The 17,715-nt window shown below is 44.7% G+C and overlaps 1 long non-coding RNA gene across 1 annotated transcript; it reads left to right on the top strand.

Moving 5' to 3' along the window:
* Nucleotides 1-9,524: 9,524 nt before the first annotated feature.
* Nucleotides 9,525-11,569, top strand: LOC122214893. Its single transcript, XR_006200133.1, has 4 exons — nt 9,525-9,651; nt 9,794-9,952; nt 10,307-10,350; nt 10,567-11,569. It is a non-coding gene; the product is annotated as an uncharacterized LOC122214893 (long non-coding RNA).
* Nucleotides 11,570-17,715: the final 6,146 nt, after the last annotated feature.

Below are 17,715 nucleotides of genomic sequence, written 5' to 3'. Positions count from 1 at the left end.
AAATTTTATGTGTCCTTGAGCTTACTGTGGTCATCATTTCGCAGTGCATATTTATATGTAGTCATAAGCCATACACTGGAAGCTAATATAATGTCATGTGTCAATTATACCTCAATAAAATACAAAATAAAATAAAATTCCTGACAGTCTAGCACAAGGGGGAAAATGTGTCATTGGGTAACTCCTCCCATGGTAACTTATCATCAGTTTTGTCCTGGCAAATCTCAAATGCTTTCTTTATCAGGTGGCATTTAGAACAATTTTAAATCATTTAGAAACCCTAACTATTGGTTATTTCATTGCAATGCATCAAATTTATAGTGTAAGAAATAGTGTATCTGGGCCACCTGTGTGGCTCAGTAGGTTGAGCATCCAACTCTTGGTTTCGGCCCAGGTCATGATCCCAAGGTTGTGGGATCGAGCCCTGCATGGGGCTCTGCACTGAGGGTACACCCTGCTTGGGATTCTTTCTCTCTTTGTTCCTCTCCCATGCTTGCACACTATCTCTAAAATAATAATAAAAAATTATATATATATATATATATATATATATAATATATATATAATAAAAAATTATTTGTATATATATATATATGTCTGTTTTTGTGAATGGAATCTTATCTTTTGCTATGTTTTCTCACTGGTTATTGAATGTAGGAAAGTTACTTGATCTATGAAATATGGTAATTTCTTATTTAAAATGGCCTCGAGAGCACTAGAAAAGCAGGAAACACACTAGGGCCATTTCAGAAACACTGTCTCTCAAGGGTAAACTGCACAAAGAACCAAATCTGTAACAAAATAAAGATAAAGAGCCTTTAAAAATAGACTGAAAATTTTCAAACAATTTTGTGGGTGGACTTAACAGCTGAAGTAAAGGGAGACTTGTCCTGTCCCTTCATAAATAGGCTTCTACTTGAAATAGGGCACTTGCTATGAAAACATTAATTGCAATGGGAAATTCCAGTTAGAAGATTGCAAGCATGTTGCCGAATATGTTCAATGGGCTCTAAAAAGTAAACAAACTAAAAATCAAAACAAACTCTTGGTTTAAAAAATTGATCTTCAAAATAAAACCAAGAGCGGAAGATCTCCTGCTGAGAATCTGGAATCTATGGATTAGGACACCGTTAGGTATTGTGAGCAACAGAGTCACTGGAAGAACCAAAGTCTCATAAAGATTAAGACACAGGGGCGCCTGGGTGGCTCAGTTGGTTGAGCGTCTAACTTCAGCTCAGGTCATGATCTTACGGTTTGTGGGTTCAAGCCCTGCATCGGGCTCTTTGCTGACAGCTCAGAGCCTGGAGCCTGCTTCCGATTCTGTGTCTCTTTCTCTCTCTGCTCCTCCCCCGCTCGTGCTCTGTCTCTGACTCTCAAAAATAAGTAAATGTAAAAAAGAAAATTAAAAAAAAAAAAGACTAAGATGCAGAAGGACAGCTGACCAAAGTCTGCTTGACACTGATCCTTTCAGGGAGGACTCAACACCCAATCACATCCTTTCCTTAACTGTCCCTGATGAACACAAGTACTGGTCCACGACACCCAACCCTGGATTCTTCAACCTTGGCACTGTTAACATTTTGGGATAGATAATTCTTTTTTTTGTGGGGATCAGAGTTTTCCTGTGCATTGTAGGATGCTTGGCAACATTCCTGGCCTCTGCCTAGATCATCCCCCTGTGGTGTGACTAAATGTCTCCAGGCATTGTCTGGTGTCCTCAGGGGGGCAAAACTGCCCTGGGTGAGAGCACGTTGGATCCCTCCAAATACCAAAAACACTCAAATACTGAAAATTTCTAACAAGCTTAGGTCCTTTCCCATGTCCCAGCCTGTGAGTGTTACTTTAGAAAGATCACCATCATTCTTCCAGGCTGTCTGTTAAGCTGTGTGGCTGTCAGCATCACACCCAGCTTGTAGGCTCCACGAAATTGACAATTGATTGCTCTATTTTTTCCAAACATTCCCTGTGGCAGAAATTGTTTCACAGTTTTATCCAATTATTTGAGCCCCGTTGCAGAAGTAGTCTATGAGGTCAGTCTTTGAGATTTGTTCCCACCCAGGAGGGTTCTTTTTCCATGAATCTCTCAGGGAATTACTAGTTGTAAATTAGTCAACTAGTTGGCCTGTCACTGAGCTTTTTGCTCTCACGGAGCTGCCAACTTCTTCTTAATTGCTTACCACCAAAATCTTCATTGTGTTCAAGAGCGCCTATAGGCTTGAACTTTCCCACGTTCTGTTTTAAATAAAGTCAGTTTTGGGGGGAGAGCTTCAGAGCTCTCTGTTGTTACAGACTGCCTCTTACCCTGGGCAGAATCTCTGAGCTACATCCATGGAGCTGTGTTGGAGATAGTGTTCAGTGTGGCTTGTGAGTAAAGAGCCCAGAAAATAGGTCATTGTTTGACACCACCCTCCACAAGAGACCCACAGTTCCCCAGTACCACCTATCTGTTGCTGAGACAAAGAATCAGATACCCCTCTCCAGGGTCTTTGTGCACCCCGGGGTTAGAAGAACGAGTATCGCTATAAGCTTAGCTACACTTGAGCCACTTTCCAGGACCTTGCAGACTCTGTTCTAACCAGCCATGTGTGTCTGTCCCCAGGCATCCAGGTTCTTTGCAGCTCATAACAGATGCCCCAAGCCACAACCCTACATTGAGTTTGGAGTTGAAATCCCTGTGGACAGGATCAGAAAACCACATCCTCCTTACAGATGGAAAACTGTTTAGGAGTCGGGAGCAGAGCTGGGAATGGGAACTATCTGTTCTGATTTCAAATCATTTTTCTTTCCACAGGAGGTAGACCAAGGCAGGGGGATTTAGGAGTTTTTCAAAAACGACCATTGACACATTAGTTTAGCCTGACCCTGAACGAAAGTATAGGGTTATACCTTCCGGTGGCGAGTGATACTTGTCCAGTAGCAATTCCAAACCCATAGAACAATATAAGCCAAAGTGTGGAATTAAAGTAAATGTATTAATTGCAGTATTGTTTGCAAATGCAAAGTACTGGAAACAAACTAAATGCCCACACACAGGAAGGAGGGTGATTAATCAATGGTGGCACATGTATACGCTGAATTATTATGGCAGCTGTAACCAGGAATGTGGATGAAATATTTACCTTTACTATTGTTCTTTGTTTCTTTTTCTGGTTTGGGATTACTGTGGAGTGTTCTTCCATTTCTCCTCAAGGACTCCATTTAGCATTTCTCATAGGTGATATCTAGCAATGATGAAATCCTTCAGTTTTTATTTTTCTGGGAGTGTCTTAATTTCTCTTTCATTTTTGATGGGTAGTCTTGCTAGCTGTAAAACTCTTGGAGATGAACACTACTCCAAATACAAGTGGTAGAGAGGGGTGGGCTTTGCTGTATCAGCTGATCCAAATTATCAGCCCGGTGAATGTCCCTGTCACCCATCCTGCTCCTGTACATGTTAATGTGGGGCTTGAACTTTCTCCGCAACCATTTCTCCTTCCACAGTCTTAAGGAAGTTTCTGCAGGAGCTTTCCACTATGATTTCTCTCATCCTATTGCTCTATATTAAATCATCTAGGCCTAGCGCTTTGTGGCACTAAGGCAAGAGATGAATAGACAATTTCCTGTACCTCTTTCATATTTGTACAGTTTGGGTTTTCTATCTATTCTTAAAGCAATGAGGTAATTCATTCTGTAACATTTTCTATGTTGTCAAGTAATTTTGCATTGAACTGAGCAAAACACTGTGAAATTCCCTCTTTTTTTCCTTTGGGCATGTTATTTTCCCATTCTCATATCAAATCTTACATATTTTAATATTTTCCTCCCTCTTCTTGATTTTTCCAGGAGGAGCTTTTCCTTTCCCTATCAAGACATCGTACCAAGGACTTATTCACCGATACTACCACTTTTCTGCTTTTGAAAACACTGATTGCTTCTTTCATTTGTATCAATACATTCTTTTTAAATTTTGAAATGCATTTTTTTCAAATTTCATTGAATTCTATTTTCTAAAGTTTTTTTTTTTGAGAGAGAGAGAGAGTGAGTGAGAGAGAGAGAGAGAGAGAGAGAGAGCAGGGGAGGGGCAGGGAGAGAGGGAGAGAGAATCCCAAGCAGGCTCCATGTTGTCAGCCCTGCTGTCAGCACAGAGCCTGTTGCGGGGCTCGATCCCACAGCCATGAGATCATGACCTGAGCTGAAACCAAGAGTCGGGCACTTAACCAACTGAGCCACCTAAGCACCCCTGAATTGTATTCTAATATGAATATCATAATCTCATGCTATTTTTGGTCTGCGATTTTCTGGTTTGTTTTTGCAAATCTTCAGCCCCTTTGTTTTATCTGTATCTTCTGCACACAGGATGCGACAAAGATTTTGTTCTTGGATTCATAACTAAAATTAATGCTGTCAGATCCTTTCTTCTACTGGCCCACCTGGAACAGAGTGGTTTCTGGCATTTTCCTGAGGGAATGGCAGGAAGGAGTACAAAGGTAATTAGGGCACAGTAGGCACTGTAGACAATTACAGTTCAGGAACATTTCAACCTAATCTGCTCAGGTCTCTGCCCAAGGGAAATTTTGCCCCTCAGCTTTTGATATTACCACCCTTGGGGCACACACATAACCTTGGTGGGAGCTCAGAATGGCTTAGTGAAACCATTTAGCCCACATGCATTATGTTTGACAACTTAGTAATTTTTAATCTCTGTTCTTTACATAAAAAGCTTGGTTGATCTTTCCCTTTACATATGGCATTCCTTACAAGTAGATCAGGATTTTAGGATAGAATGATTGGAAATATGTTGTCAAAGCCATCCTTCCTTCAGAACCACCTTCCATGGTGTTTTGAATCCACACACGGTCACTATTGGGATGCTTCACTGGTCCTGTGGTCTGTCCACTAGCCAATTTCATGGGTCAAAGTAAAGGAATGCTCTTTGGACTATTCAGGACCTTCTCACATTTGCAGAAAGCTGCACTTCTCCAGATAAGTTGGAAATATTCTCTTTGCATCCTCTCTCAATATATTAATAAATTCATCGATGGTGGCAAACATTCCTCACAGACTATTGGGCTGTAGCTGTTTACTATTGATGCAGGAAATTTTTTTATTAAAAAATTAATTTGTGGGGGAACCTGGATGGCTCATTCAGTTGGGCATCAGACCCTTGATTTTGGCTTATGTCATGATCTCACAGATCGAGCCCTCTGTTGGGCTCCACAGAGGCTGCTTGGGATTCTCTCTCTCTCCTTCTCTCTTTCTCTCTCTTCCTCTCCCCACCCCCTCTTGGTAAATAAATGAACATTTAAAAAATTTAATTTTGTTTTTTAGGTAGATTTACTGAAAAGAACTCGATAGAAAAACCAACACTCTTACTTCTTTATCCAATACTCATTGCCATCACCATTAAAACCTGTCAAATTCCTCCCATCCTTTGAAAATATCTCTGGAGCTCACCTTACCCACAGGTACAGCCCAGACTCCCATTCCATTGCAAATTCGGACTTCTTGAAAAGACTACTTCTGTTCTCTATCTTCCAACTGACAACTCAACCCAACAATTGTATTAATCTTCTGTAATTAAGGTTACTAGCAGCAGCTGGAGACAGTAAAGCTTTGGGCACATGTCAGTCTTTATTGTGATGAACTTCACAGTCAGTTTTGTAATTGGTGCACACTGTTTACTTCTTGAAGTCTTCTTTCTTTGGCTTTCATTTGTCTTCAATGTCTTTCTACCTCTATGACTGTTCCTCCTCAGTGAAATAGAATGTTGTCTCAAGACCATTTTGAAACAAGGAGAAGTACAGGGTTACATTTGTGATGGAGTATTTAAATATTTTTTAAATTTTTTATGTTTATTTATTTATTTGGAGAGAGAGTAAGAGTGAGCAGGAGAGGGGCAGAGAGAGAGAGAGAGAGGGAGAGAAAAAATCCCAATCAGGCTCTGTGCTGTCGGCACAGAGCCCAACAAGGGGCTGGATCTCATGAGCCTGAGCTGAAATCAAGAGTTGGACGCTTAAACCAACTGAGCCACACAGGCGCTTCTGTGATGGAGTATTTAAATGATGGCATCATGGGGGCACCTGGGTGGCTCAGTCGGTTAGGCATCCGGCTTCGGCTCAGGTCATGATCTCGCGGTCCGTGAGTTCGAGCCACGCGTCGGGCTCTGTGCTGACAGCTCAGAGCCTGGAGCCTGCTTCGGATTCTGTGTCTCCCTCTCTGTCTGACCCTCCCCCGTTCATGCTCTGTCTCTCCCTGTCTCAAAAATAAATAAACGTTAAAAAAAATTAAAAAAAAATAAATGATGGCATCATGGAAGGATTAGTTTTGTAACCTGAAGTAAGTCTCTTTTCTCTGGACTGAGTTTCTTCTGTAAATACAGAAGGCTTAGCATGATGATCTATGAGTGTTGGTAAAGATTTGCTGGAGCTTATAGGGGAAGACAAAGGCCTCCAACGTTGTATCCCTTTGCAAAGTCCCTGGGGACTCTGACAGTGGCCCCTGTTGAGCAGGAGTGAGGAAGTTGGCATTTACTGATAAGCGAAGAAAGGGCAGGGCCTTTTGTAACTTTGGCTGACCCCTGACACACACAGTCAAGGGAAGGCATACATGAGAAACTCAACTCAGCTCTCAGCCAAGGCTTTCCTGGCAAGATGAAGTCCGATATCTTTGTCCTTCCTCTGCTCCTCATTTTTGAGAAGCATGCAGCTATGAAGGGACTCAGTAGTGAGTGTAGGAGGTGGGCTTAGGGGAAAAGCTAGTCAAGGAGAATGGCTTTTAAGGGTATCCTGGGTGCTAGGAGAGAACCACATACTCTCTTCCCTGATGGGAACTAATTCTTTTTGGTTTTTTTTTTTTTTTGGAACAAAGTCTTCCACAACACAAACCACACAAACCACAGCCCTTTGGGGAATATCATGAGTGGTTGGGAACAGGTGGGTAGTGGTAAGAAATGGAAGGGAACTTTGGAGACTATTGAGCCCCAAGATTCTTATTATCAATTACCAGATGGATCATATGGATTTCTAAAGAGAAAACAAGGTCCACACGATTCTGGACAAAAAGGCAGACACCAGGCTGGCTCCAAAGACCAACTTTGGAGACTAACTTTAAAGCAAGTATGTGACAGTGATCATAATCAGACACAAAATCCTAATCAAGATCAAGGGCACGGCCTATATACAGTGACATGCCAGGCTAATATCAAGAACAAGAACCATTCGTGGCACCTGGGTGGCTCAGTCAGTTAAGCTTCTGAGTTCCACTCAGGTCATGATCTTGTGGTTTGTGGGTTCAAGCCCCATGCGGGGCTCTGTGCTGACAGCTCAGAGCCTGGAGGCCGCTTCAGATTCTGTGTCTCCTTCTCTCTCTCTCTGCCCCTCCCCCCACAACTCTCTCTCTCTCTCTCTCTCTCTCTCCCAAAAATAAACATTACAAAATTAAAAAACAAAACAAAACAAGAACCACTCAATCATATACAACAAGGTGGACACCAAGAGAGATCCCAAGATAGTGATGGTATCCAACCTGAATAGTAAGTTCATGACAACCATCAAAATCTTCCATAAAATCCTAATCGAGATTAAGGATGTGGCCAATATGTAAATGGAGCAGCAGGCCTCTATTCAGAGGCACGTACACAGCCCCAGACAGAAGCACAACCCCACGCGTGTGTGTGGGCTTCTCGATTCCCATGAATTCTCGTGAATAGGATAGAATCTTCAAAACCTCCTAGACATTTCATTCCCCACTTCCTCCTTTTAGGGTTTGTGGTCAGCCTCTCACTAGTTCCAACTGGTCTCCTTGTCTGAAGAAGCCACGATGTCAAAAGGACTGACCCAGGGAGAGGACTGAGCACAAAAAGCAAGCTCTGAGTTAGGTGGAATAAATACAGGCTCTTCATAAAAAAAAGGAAGGTGCCAGACAGGTCAAATAGTGACAATTTTCTGGAGACGGAGCTTTTGAGTAGCATCAAATCCATTCTCTGTTCCTGCAACTGCCATTCTGCTGGTCCTCAGAGCTACCACAGCGCAAGCCCGCTGGCCTCCGGGCTGCCGCACAGCCAGGAAGAAAGGGATGGGAACAGGGCAAATCAACTGGTCACAGCGCTCTCTCTTCTCGCTGAGATTCACCTGTTCTTCTTGAATAAAGACTTCATAGATTGTTGCAAGCCTTTGGTAAGCTCCAACATTCTGAAAAGGTTGATTTTGACAATATTTGTAGTGTTCGAACAGCTTTTATGGAGGAGCAGCTCTGACTCCAGCATTCTGAAAGTACTTACCTCCGTAACAGGGATTTCATAGACGCTTGCTATCAAATGAACTCAGTGAACTTCTAACCCTGTGCCAGTATGTTCTTTTACCATCAATAGAGAAATGATTTTTTTATATATTCTACTGCTGATGTGAAGATGATCATGATTTTCCCTTTATCTGTTAATAAGAAGTATTCTACTGACTTCTGAGAGTTAAACCGACCATATAGTGTTGAAAAAAACCACACCCATGTTAAGCAATTCCGGGAAGAAACAGATTTATGGATACACGCAGGAGAATCGGGATCAGCTGTGGGAGGCAGAGAGCTGCAGAAAAGGGCCACCAAGGGGCGCCTGGGTGGCTTGGTCAGTTAAGCGTCCGACTTCGTCTCAGGTCATGATCTCAGGGTCCGTGAGTTCGAGCCCCGCGTTGGGCTCTGTGCTGACAGCTCAGAGCCTGGAGCCTGTTTCAGATTCTGTGTCTCTCTCTCTCTCTGCTCCTCCCCTGTTCATGCTCTGTCTCTGTCTCAAAAATAAATAAACATTAAAAAAAATTAAAAAAAAGAAAAAAGAAAAGGGCCACCAAGCAAGCAGGGACATCATACACTTTTATGGGAGGGCAGGGAGAGCCAGCACGGTCTTGGGGCCTTGGTTTCACATTCCAAAGTGACCTGCAGTTAGACTTTTGACCTCAGCAGCAAATGAAGTTTATACGAGGTCATGGAGGCATAAAGACCGGGGGTAGAAAACATTCATCACACATCTTAAAGTTCTGTCTCGTCAGTGCCCAATGTATTGATAGTCTCCATAAATCTAGATATTATCTTGCTAATAGCTCATTTTCTTGCCCTGTTTTTGTGCCTGTGTGTGTTTCCAATGTTCATTTGTTCAAAGTAAGCTCTTCAAATGTACCCATTTCTGAAATCTGCTCAGAGGGATGGGTTTTACATCGTTCTGGATACACAGTGAGAAGAGCAGAGTCTGTCCGATCTAACGAGTGCCCCTGGGGAAAGCCAGTTCCCTCCTACTGCCTCAAAATCCACTCCATGAAGCACGAAGAATCAGGGGCCAGGCCAGCCCGGACCCTCCCTGAAAAGGCGGGAGCTCTCCTGGGCTCTCGCAAGTTACAAAGTGACGCCTAGGAGTTCTTGCAGAGCCTCTCCTAGGGGGTGTGGGGAAGGAAACCGCTGCTATTTCCCGGTTCCAGAGAGGCACCTGTGACCTTGGACCCTGGGAACCACAGCGCCCCCTGCTGGCGGGCCCCCGCCAGAGGCGATATAAGCCAAGAATCTGCCCGCGCGTTAGGCGCACACTTGGCCGCGCCATGAAGCCGCTTGGCCTCTACGCGCTCGCCGTGATCCTCCTCCTCCTCCTCGTCTGCCTGCACACGGCGCAGCCCGCGAGGCGGAAGCGGCAGAGGCGTGAGTGTGTCCGGGCGCAGCGGGCTCGCGTGTGGCCGGGGTGGGGGAACATTCCTCGGAGCGGTCCCGGGGACCTGCCGGCTTCGATGCCTGGCCACGACGCTCCGGTGCCCCCACCTCACCCTGTGGCATTTCTCCCCAGCTTACCAGAAACCTGGCTATTGCCCAGAGTTTCTTCTTGAATGCCCTTTCACCCTCTTCCCTGCGTGCAAGCGCGATAAGGGTTGCCCCAGGACGAAGAAGTGTTGTTTCTACAACTGCAAGAAGCAGTGTCTGGAGCCCTTGACAAGCTGGGATTGAGGTGAGACACGGCCACCCCCGCCCCAACCCCGCGTCTGCTGCTCTAGCCTCTGCCCCAGGAATGTACCCGAAGAACACGGTGTCCCGGAGGGAATCGAGAACGGTCACTGCCCTGGGAAACCTTGGAGAACAGAGCTTTACAATTGGGATCTACCCTGAAATTCGTCTCGTGGGCCCTAGCGAGGGAGGCCCCAAGACCCCCTTCCGAGGAAAGGCGCAGTTTAATTTCCTGTAATAGACATCACGCCTTTCTTTTGAATGGTGGCGCCGTTTGGATGAGATGATCTCCAAGCCCCTCAACTGTTCCCGAATTTTTAGTATGATTATTTTCAATTGCCATTGTTTTTTCTTACAGCTTATAATAGTGAATCACTTTCCTCTCCACATTAAAAATGTGAGGTAAGGGATTCTAAGATTCTCATTCCTGAGGATGTCTCTCCTGGAATTCTCTCTCCCTTGTCCCTGATTCCCGGGCAGCACCTCCCAGTGCCCCTGGGAAGAGAGTAGCTGGCAGGATTCAGGCCCTGAGTGGTCTGGGGACCCAATCTATGCCCCCCACCCACCCCACTACAGTTTGCACCTTCCCACATCTCTGATTCCTTCCTCTCTCCCCAGGTAGAAACCCCTTCTTAACCAGACCTGAGAAGACCCATGGCACCGGCTGAGACCTGGATAACTGACCCCCAATTCCTCCACACTCTGCTCACTCCCCAAACTTTCTTTCATCAAAAGTTAAATGCTTATTAATATGAAAACAACAGAAAGAAATTGTGTTGTATATTTAAAACTACATGAAAATCTATGACTCCTGGATGTCCCCCCGCCCCCCACCTCGCTTCTCTTTCAGCCTTTTCCCCGGGGGGGGGGGGGGGGTCCTTTAGAGTTTGTAAAAAGGGTAGAAGTTACTGTTTCACATTTCATTTTGGTTGGTTCTTGCACTTCTGTTTTTTCGGATATGTTTCTCTCTCGCAGTGTCTCCTGACCTTCAGGTTTTTTGTTGGTCAGATTCCAGGGGCATTTTTGAGTCATATCTTCTGGGTCTGGATCCTGTGAAAGCTGTACACATTACCCCCAGGTGGATGAGGAAGACGGGTGATTGTCTCTGGTGTTGCTGCCTTTCCACTCGTGCGAGTAGAGTGTTCTCGGGCCACGTCTGGAACTTAGGGCTGGAAATGGAGCAGGTCGTGCCTTTGTTCCAAGCTACTTTAGGGTCTCAAATGTAGACCCATCATAAATCAGGAAAAGAAACACTGTGACCCACTTTAGCTACCTTAAGTCTTAGTGTGGGGGTGCAGCCCCTAAGCTACCTAATAATGAAATGATACCCTTGCATTTCTTACCTTCTGCTATGTGATTCAGTCTTGATTAGGGGTCACACAAGGATTTCAGGTCGGGGAACGTGGCCTTCAAAAAATTTATTTTTCTTGGACACACACACACCTGAAACAAAGTTTTGTGAAGCTGCCGTTGCCTAGAATGTTTTAAGTTGACGTATAATATTTTTCATCATAACTTACATGGTTGCAAGTGCTAAAATTTTAAGGATATGATGAGTATTTTCATTTAAATACAATGGCCTGGGTGGCTCAGTCAGTTAGGCATCCGACTCTTGATTGCAGCTCAGGTCATGATCTCATGGTTCATGAGATCAAGCCCCACGTCAGGCTCTGCAGTGACAGCGGAGCCTGCTTGGGATTCTCTGTCTCCCTCTCTCTCTGCCCCTCCCCCCCTTTCTCTCAAAATAAATAAATCAACTTTTAAAAAATAAATAAATACAACGGGGACCTCACTCTTTCCTTTTGTAATTTTTTTCAATGTTTATTTTTGAGAGACAAAGAGCACGAGCAGGGGAGGGGCAGAGAGAGACACACACACGGAACCCGAAGCAGGCTCCAGTCTCTGAACTGTCAGCACAGAGCCCCATGCAGGGCCTCAAACTCAGGAACAGTGCGATCGTGACCTGAGCCGAGGTCGGACACTTAACCCACTGAGCCACCCAGGCACCCAAGGGACCTCACTCGTTCTAATGTTTCTAATGAAATCTGAAAACCGTCTTCATTTAATAATGATATGTATTAGAAAAACACATGTTCTTACTTTTCCAAAACTTCTTCTGCCTCCGCACTTTCTTTTCCGTCCCTGCTTGAATAATTCAAGTCAAAACAAATGGATGTGTGCGTTCTTTGGAACCTCTGAAAAGCAGATGTCAAGATAAGATTAGATAATCAAGAGTTTTTTTGGGAGAAATGCCTGGGGGCAGGGGTGGTCAGTGGGAGGCAAGGAGACAAGGAGAGCCCCCAGACCACAAGGCAGGGCTGCCTCCTCTGGAGGAGGAGCACAAGATGGGGGATGGTGGAGGAAGTCTCAGAACACAGAACAATCTAGAACATCGGCCGCGCTGACAGAGGGTGCCTGAATGAATTTCACCTACTACATCTCTCCGAGTGGGTCAGAGATGGAGGGGCTCCTGGCTAGCTTGGGAGTGACCTTCTCTTCCTTTCTCAAGGCAGGAGCTCAGTAAAGTCCTTCTACTGGGCAGGCCAAGAAAGGGCACCCTGGCAAACAGTGGCAAGTTCTTTGTGAGGGCCCCATTTCCGAGTGTGTCTGAACCACCTGAAATCATCCTTTGACCAAACAGCTCTGTCTGCCACATTTCCCTCTGTCTCTCTGTTGTCCTTCACCTCACGTATCTCTCCACGTATACGTGTCACCTCACGTATATCTCCTTGTCCCCTTATTCTTCACCGCATTCCCTCTCGATATCTATCTGGATTTCTTTTAAGTTCTGGGTCATTTAAATTTTTATTACTGTCTCTCTCTCTCTCTCTCTCTCTCTCTCTCTCTCTCTGCCTGTCTTTCTGTCTCTGACTCTCAGTTTTCATCATAATGTTTCTAGATGTTTGTCTTCGTTTCCTCCCTCTCTCTGTTTTTGCCATTCCTTGTTCCGTGTGTCTCTTTCCCTGGGCCAGGAGCACCAGAATCTGAACCCTCTACCTTCCCTCCTGAGCCGGTGACTCTCATTGCCCACCTATCAGTCTGGTCCCTGGCACTCTCTCCTCGCCCGTCTCTGGGTCATGGCTGCTTTGGGTCTTGAAGGATCTTGACACTCCCCCCTTCCTTTGGGCTTCTGGGTACTCCTTTTACCCCTTGGGAAGATGGTCTCTTGCACACTTGTCAAATGCACTCCTTTCTTGTCCCTGTTGTCCTTCTTGTCCCTGTTGTCCCAGAAGCAGAAAAAGCTAGAGCCTGCCCCTCTCCCTGGACTGGTGCCAGGTCTGTCGGCCCTCAGCTTTGTGCCAGGATGACCAGCCATGCTCAGAGAAGAAGCGATGCTGGCCTCGTGCTTGTTGCGTGAGGTGCAGGAATCCTACGAATGTTCTGGACTTGGGGGAGAAGCTCCTATCTACAAGGAAAGGGCAAAGGCTGAGACTGAGGACAGAGTCTTGGGGTGCAACAGGGCTCGCTCTGTATCTGCTTGGGGACAAGGCCTGGCTAGGTCTCTGCCACTGCCCACGTTGTAAATCTTATTTCTTGACTGAAGGGCAACCACCAGCCGGTCCACCAGGGGGCCCACTGGATTAAAGGAATCAGGCCTTCCTCTACCAGATGGTTCAGCCTGGGGGCACTGGGGAGAGGGGTTGGCTTCTGTGGGGCCGGGTAAGGCGGGGCTGAGGCTCTGGTACAAGGGCTCTGAGGAAGGTAAGAAGGGCTAGGCTCAGATAGAGGACACACCGGCCACCCCCCTCCGCCAGCGTGGCCTAAATCCCCTGACGCTCTGCTGTCCTTGGCCAGGGGCTGCCTCACCCCTAACAACTGACAGAACCTCTGCCTTTCCACACCACCTCCTGCCATCCTCCAGGCGCAGAACCTAGAGGGTCACCTGTGCCTGTGCTTCTAGGCCCGATCTCTCTGACCTGGGCCCTGGGAGGGAGAAGCTTGGAGAAGCAGCCCAGTCACAGGGCGCATGAGACCGAGGTTTGAATGTCCGCTTTGCCTCTGACTTGCTTGTTGCCTCAGGCAGGTGGCAGCACCTCTCTGAGACTCGGTGACACTCAGTTTCTTCGTTATTACGATGGCCATAATCGCATCCTTCAAGGCAACAGTGGTGCAGGGAATCTTGTGTGCTGCGGTGCTCATGTATGCGGAGGGCCGTGGCTGTGGTCATTCCCCAGGTCGAATGGGTCTAGTCTGATACCAAGGGCCAAACCCAATAGGACCAGAATATAAAGAACTCCTTGGATTAGTCCAATGGCCAGATTTTACAGATGGAAAAATGAAGGCACCGATGCAGTAAAAAGCTAGGATTTGAAGGTCAGCGTCCTGACCTCATGAGCAGTGCTCATGTAACTATACCACCTCCATTCTCCCTCTCTGCTTGGCCTAAGGAAATGCGGAAGGCTGGTGGCCACGGATGCCTATGGACCTGGAGGTAACCTGGCTAGTTCTAGTCTGATCACTCTGACCTGATTTTCTCTCCACAGACGAATCCCTGGTGTATGTGGTCTCTGAATTCTCTTTCCCCACTAAGCCCCAAAGCTTCCCAAGCGTCCCTGATGAAGCCCTGGTTTTATCACTAATACCTCCTTTGGGTTCCAATCTGGCCTGACTCATCTGTGTGCCCCTAGCAGCCTGGGTAGGACTTGCACACTCTGAGTAACAGAGTGGACACGCTGGAAAGGCCCATTGATTGGAAAATGAACAAATGAACATGCTTCTTCCTCATATACAGCTTCATTGGTCTGGTGGTTGGATGTAGAAAATGAGTGACAGGACATCTGCGTGTGTGGCCTCCCTGCAAAAGCATGTGGACTGTAAAGGATAAGAAGCAGAGGACTTAGAAATAAATTTCACCAAGGAGATGAAAGATCTGTACACTGAAAACTAAAGACACTGATGGAAGAGATTGAAGAAGACACCAATAAATGGAAAGATACCTTGTGTTCACGGGTTGGAAGAGTTAATATTGCTAAAATGTCCATACTACCCAAGGCCATCTACAGATTCAATGCAACGTCTACCAAAATTCCCATGACATTTTTCACAGAGATGGAAAAGACAATCCTAAGATTCCTATGGAGCCACAGAAGACCCTGGAGCACCAAAGCAATTCTGAGAAAGGATAATGCTAGGAGCATCACCCCTCCTGATATCAGACTCTCCTGCAAAGCCATAGCAATAAAAACAGTGTAGTATTGGGGCACCTGGTTGGCTCAGTTGGTGGAACGTGTAACTCTTGATCGCGGGGTCATGAGTTCAAGCCCCACATTGGGCACAGAGGAAAACAGCATATTACTGGCATGAAGGTGGACACATGGACGAATGGAATGACAGCCCAGAAATGGACCCTCGTATACATGGTTGACTAATGTTTGACGGGGGAGCCAAGAATACTCAGTGGGGAGAGGATAGTCTTTTCAATAGATGGTGTTGGGAAAGCTGGATATCCAGATACAATTGAATGAAATTGGACCCCTATCTGCACCACTCAGAAAAATTAGCTTGAAATGGACCTTAAGCATAAGAAGTGAAATCATATAACTACTAGAACAAAATATAGGGGGAAAGCTTCCTGACATCGGAACCTACAGGATGAGAAAATATTTGCAAACCATATATCTGACATGGGGGTTAATATCCAAAATATATAAAGAATTTATATAACTCAATAGCAAAAAAAAAAAAAAAAACCCTAAACAATTAAAAAGTGGACAGATGACTTGAACAGACATTTTTCCAAAGGCATACAAATGGCTAACAAGTACATGAAAAGGTGCTCAACTTTACTAAACATCACGGAAATGCGAATCAAAGACACAATGAGATACCACCTCATGCCTGATAGAATGGCCATCATCAAAAAAACAAGAGATAACAAAGTCTGGCAAGATGTAAAGCAAAGGGAGCCCTGGTGCCCTGTTGGTGGGAATGCAAATTGGTACAGCCACTAGGGAACACGGTAGGAGAGTTCCTAAAAAAAAAAAAAAAAAGTAAAAATAGACCTAACATATGATCCAGCAGTCTCACTTCTGAGTATATATCCAAAGGAGATTGAGTTACCATCTCAAAAAGATACCTGCATTCCGATGTTCGCTGCAGCATTATTCACTATAGCCAAGACATAGAAACAACTTAAGTGTCCACTGACAGATGAATGGACGAAGAAAACGTGGTACATACATAAAATGGAATATTCTCTAGACGTTAAAAAGGAAGGAAATCCTGCCATTTGTGACAACATGGATGGCCCTTGAGGGCATTATGCTAAGTGGAATAAGCCAGACAAAGACAAACACTATCCCGTCCCACTTACGTTTGGAATCTGAAAACATCAAACTCATAGAAACAGATTAGAATAGTGGTTGCCAGGGGTGGAGGGGTGGGGCAAATGGGAGATAGCCGAAGAGTACAAACGTTCAGTCGTAAGATAACTAAGTTTGGAAATAAAAGAGGAATTAAGTTCCAGGGATCGGTGTAGAGCATGGTGACTGTAGCTCACGGAACTGTATGGTATGCTTGAAAGTTGCTATGAGAGTAGAGCTCTAATGTTCTCGCTCTAATGACAACAACTACAACAAAAATGGTAACTATTTGAGATAAAAGATGTGTTAACTAGTGTTATTGTGGGAAAAACATCACGGTATGTTCATGTATCCAATCATCACATTGCACACCTTAAACTTACACATTATAGGTCATTATATCTCAATAAAGCTGGGGGTGAAAAATCAGAATTATATAAAACGCTACAGTTATAGCAGCTTTTTCTCATTCCTCTTCCACCCAATCCCTTTAAGTAACAATTTCACTCATTTATTCATTTATGCTTTATCTTTCTTACATTTTCATTATATATATAATATATAATAATATAAATAATAATAATATATATTATGATATAGAAAAATATATATTCTTATTTGCATTTGTCTCTTATGTGAAGGATAGCTTAGGACATACATTATTTTCACTTAGCAGTGTGACTGAGAATTCATCTCAGCTCATAGAGACCATCACTCGATTTTTTTTTTAATGGTGTTGTAATATTGTGTGGAGAGATCATAAGTTTATTTCTCTCATTTCCTTGTCTTGCATTTACAATCTTTGCTATTACAAATGTCACTAATTATGTTAGCATGATTGTTGACATACGTCCTCGGGGGAGATTCCTAGAATGGGATTACTGACAGTATAGATACATACATAATTTGGTTAAACACTGATAAATCCCCATCCCCGGGGACAGCACTCTTTTGGATTCCTACCAGCTATGTCTGAGAAAGACTGCTTCTTCACGGCTGTGCCAATGGAGTTTGCTGTTAAACTTTTAGATTTTTGCCAGTCTGGTAGAAAATGGTATCAGAGCATAATTTCAATGCGTGGTTTTCCTATACGAGAGGCTGATATTTATTTTTTCCTTATTTCAAGAGCAATTTTAATTTTTTTCCTATGAATCTTCTATCCTGTGTTTTACCCACATTCCTCTTCGGTTTCTGATCATTTTCTTCTTTATTTTAGAAAGCTTTTGGGGCACCTGGGTGGCTCAGTCGGTTAAGCGTCCGACTTCAGCTCAGGTCACGATCTCGCAGTTTGTGAGTTCGAGCCCCGCGTGGGGCTCTGGGCTGGTGGCTCAGAGCCTGGAGCCTGCTTCCAATTCTGTGTCTCCCTCTCTCTCTGCCCCTCCCCCGTTCATGCTCTGTCTCTCTCTGTCCCAAAAAAATAAATAAACGTTAAAAAAATAAATAAAAAATAAAAAGCTTTTTATAT

This window comes from Panthera leo, chromosome A3 (genome assembly GCF_018350215.1).
Source record: "Panthera leo isolate Ple1 chromosome A3, P.leo_Ple1_pat1.1, whole genome shotgun sequence".
In the NCBI taxonomy this organism is placed as follows: domain Eukaryota; kingdom Metazoa; phylum Chordata; class Mammalia; order Carnivora; family Felidae; genus Panthera; species Panthera leo.
Note: the sequence above shows the minus strand (reverse complement) of the source record. Positions and strands in the feature narration are given on the sequence as shown.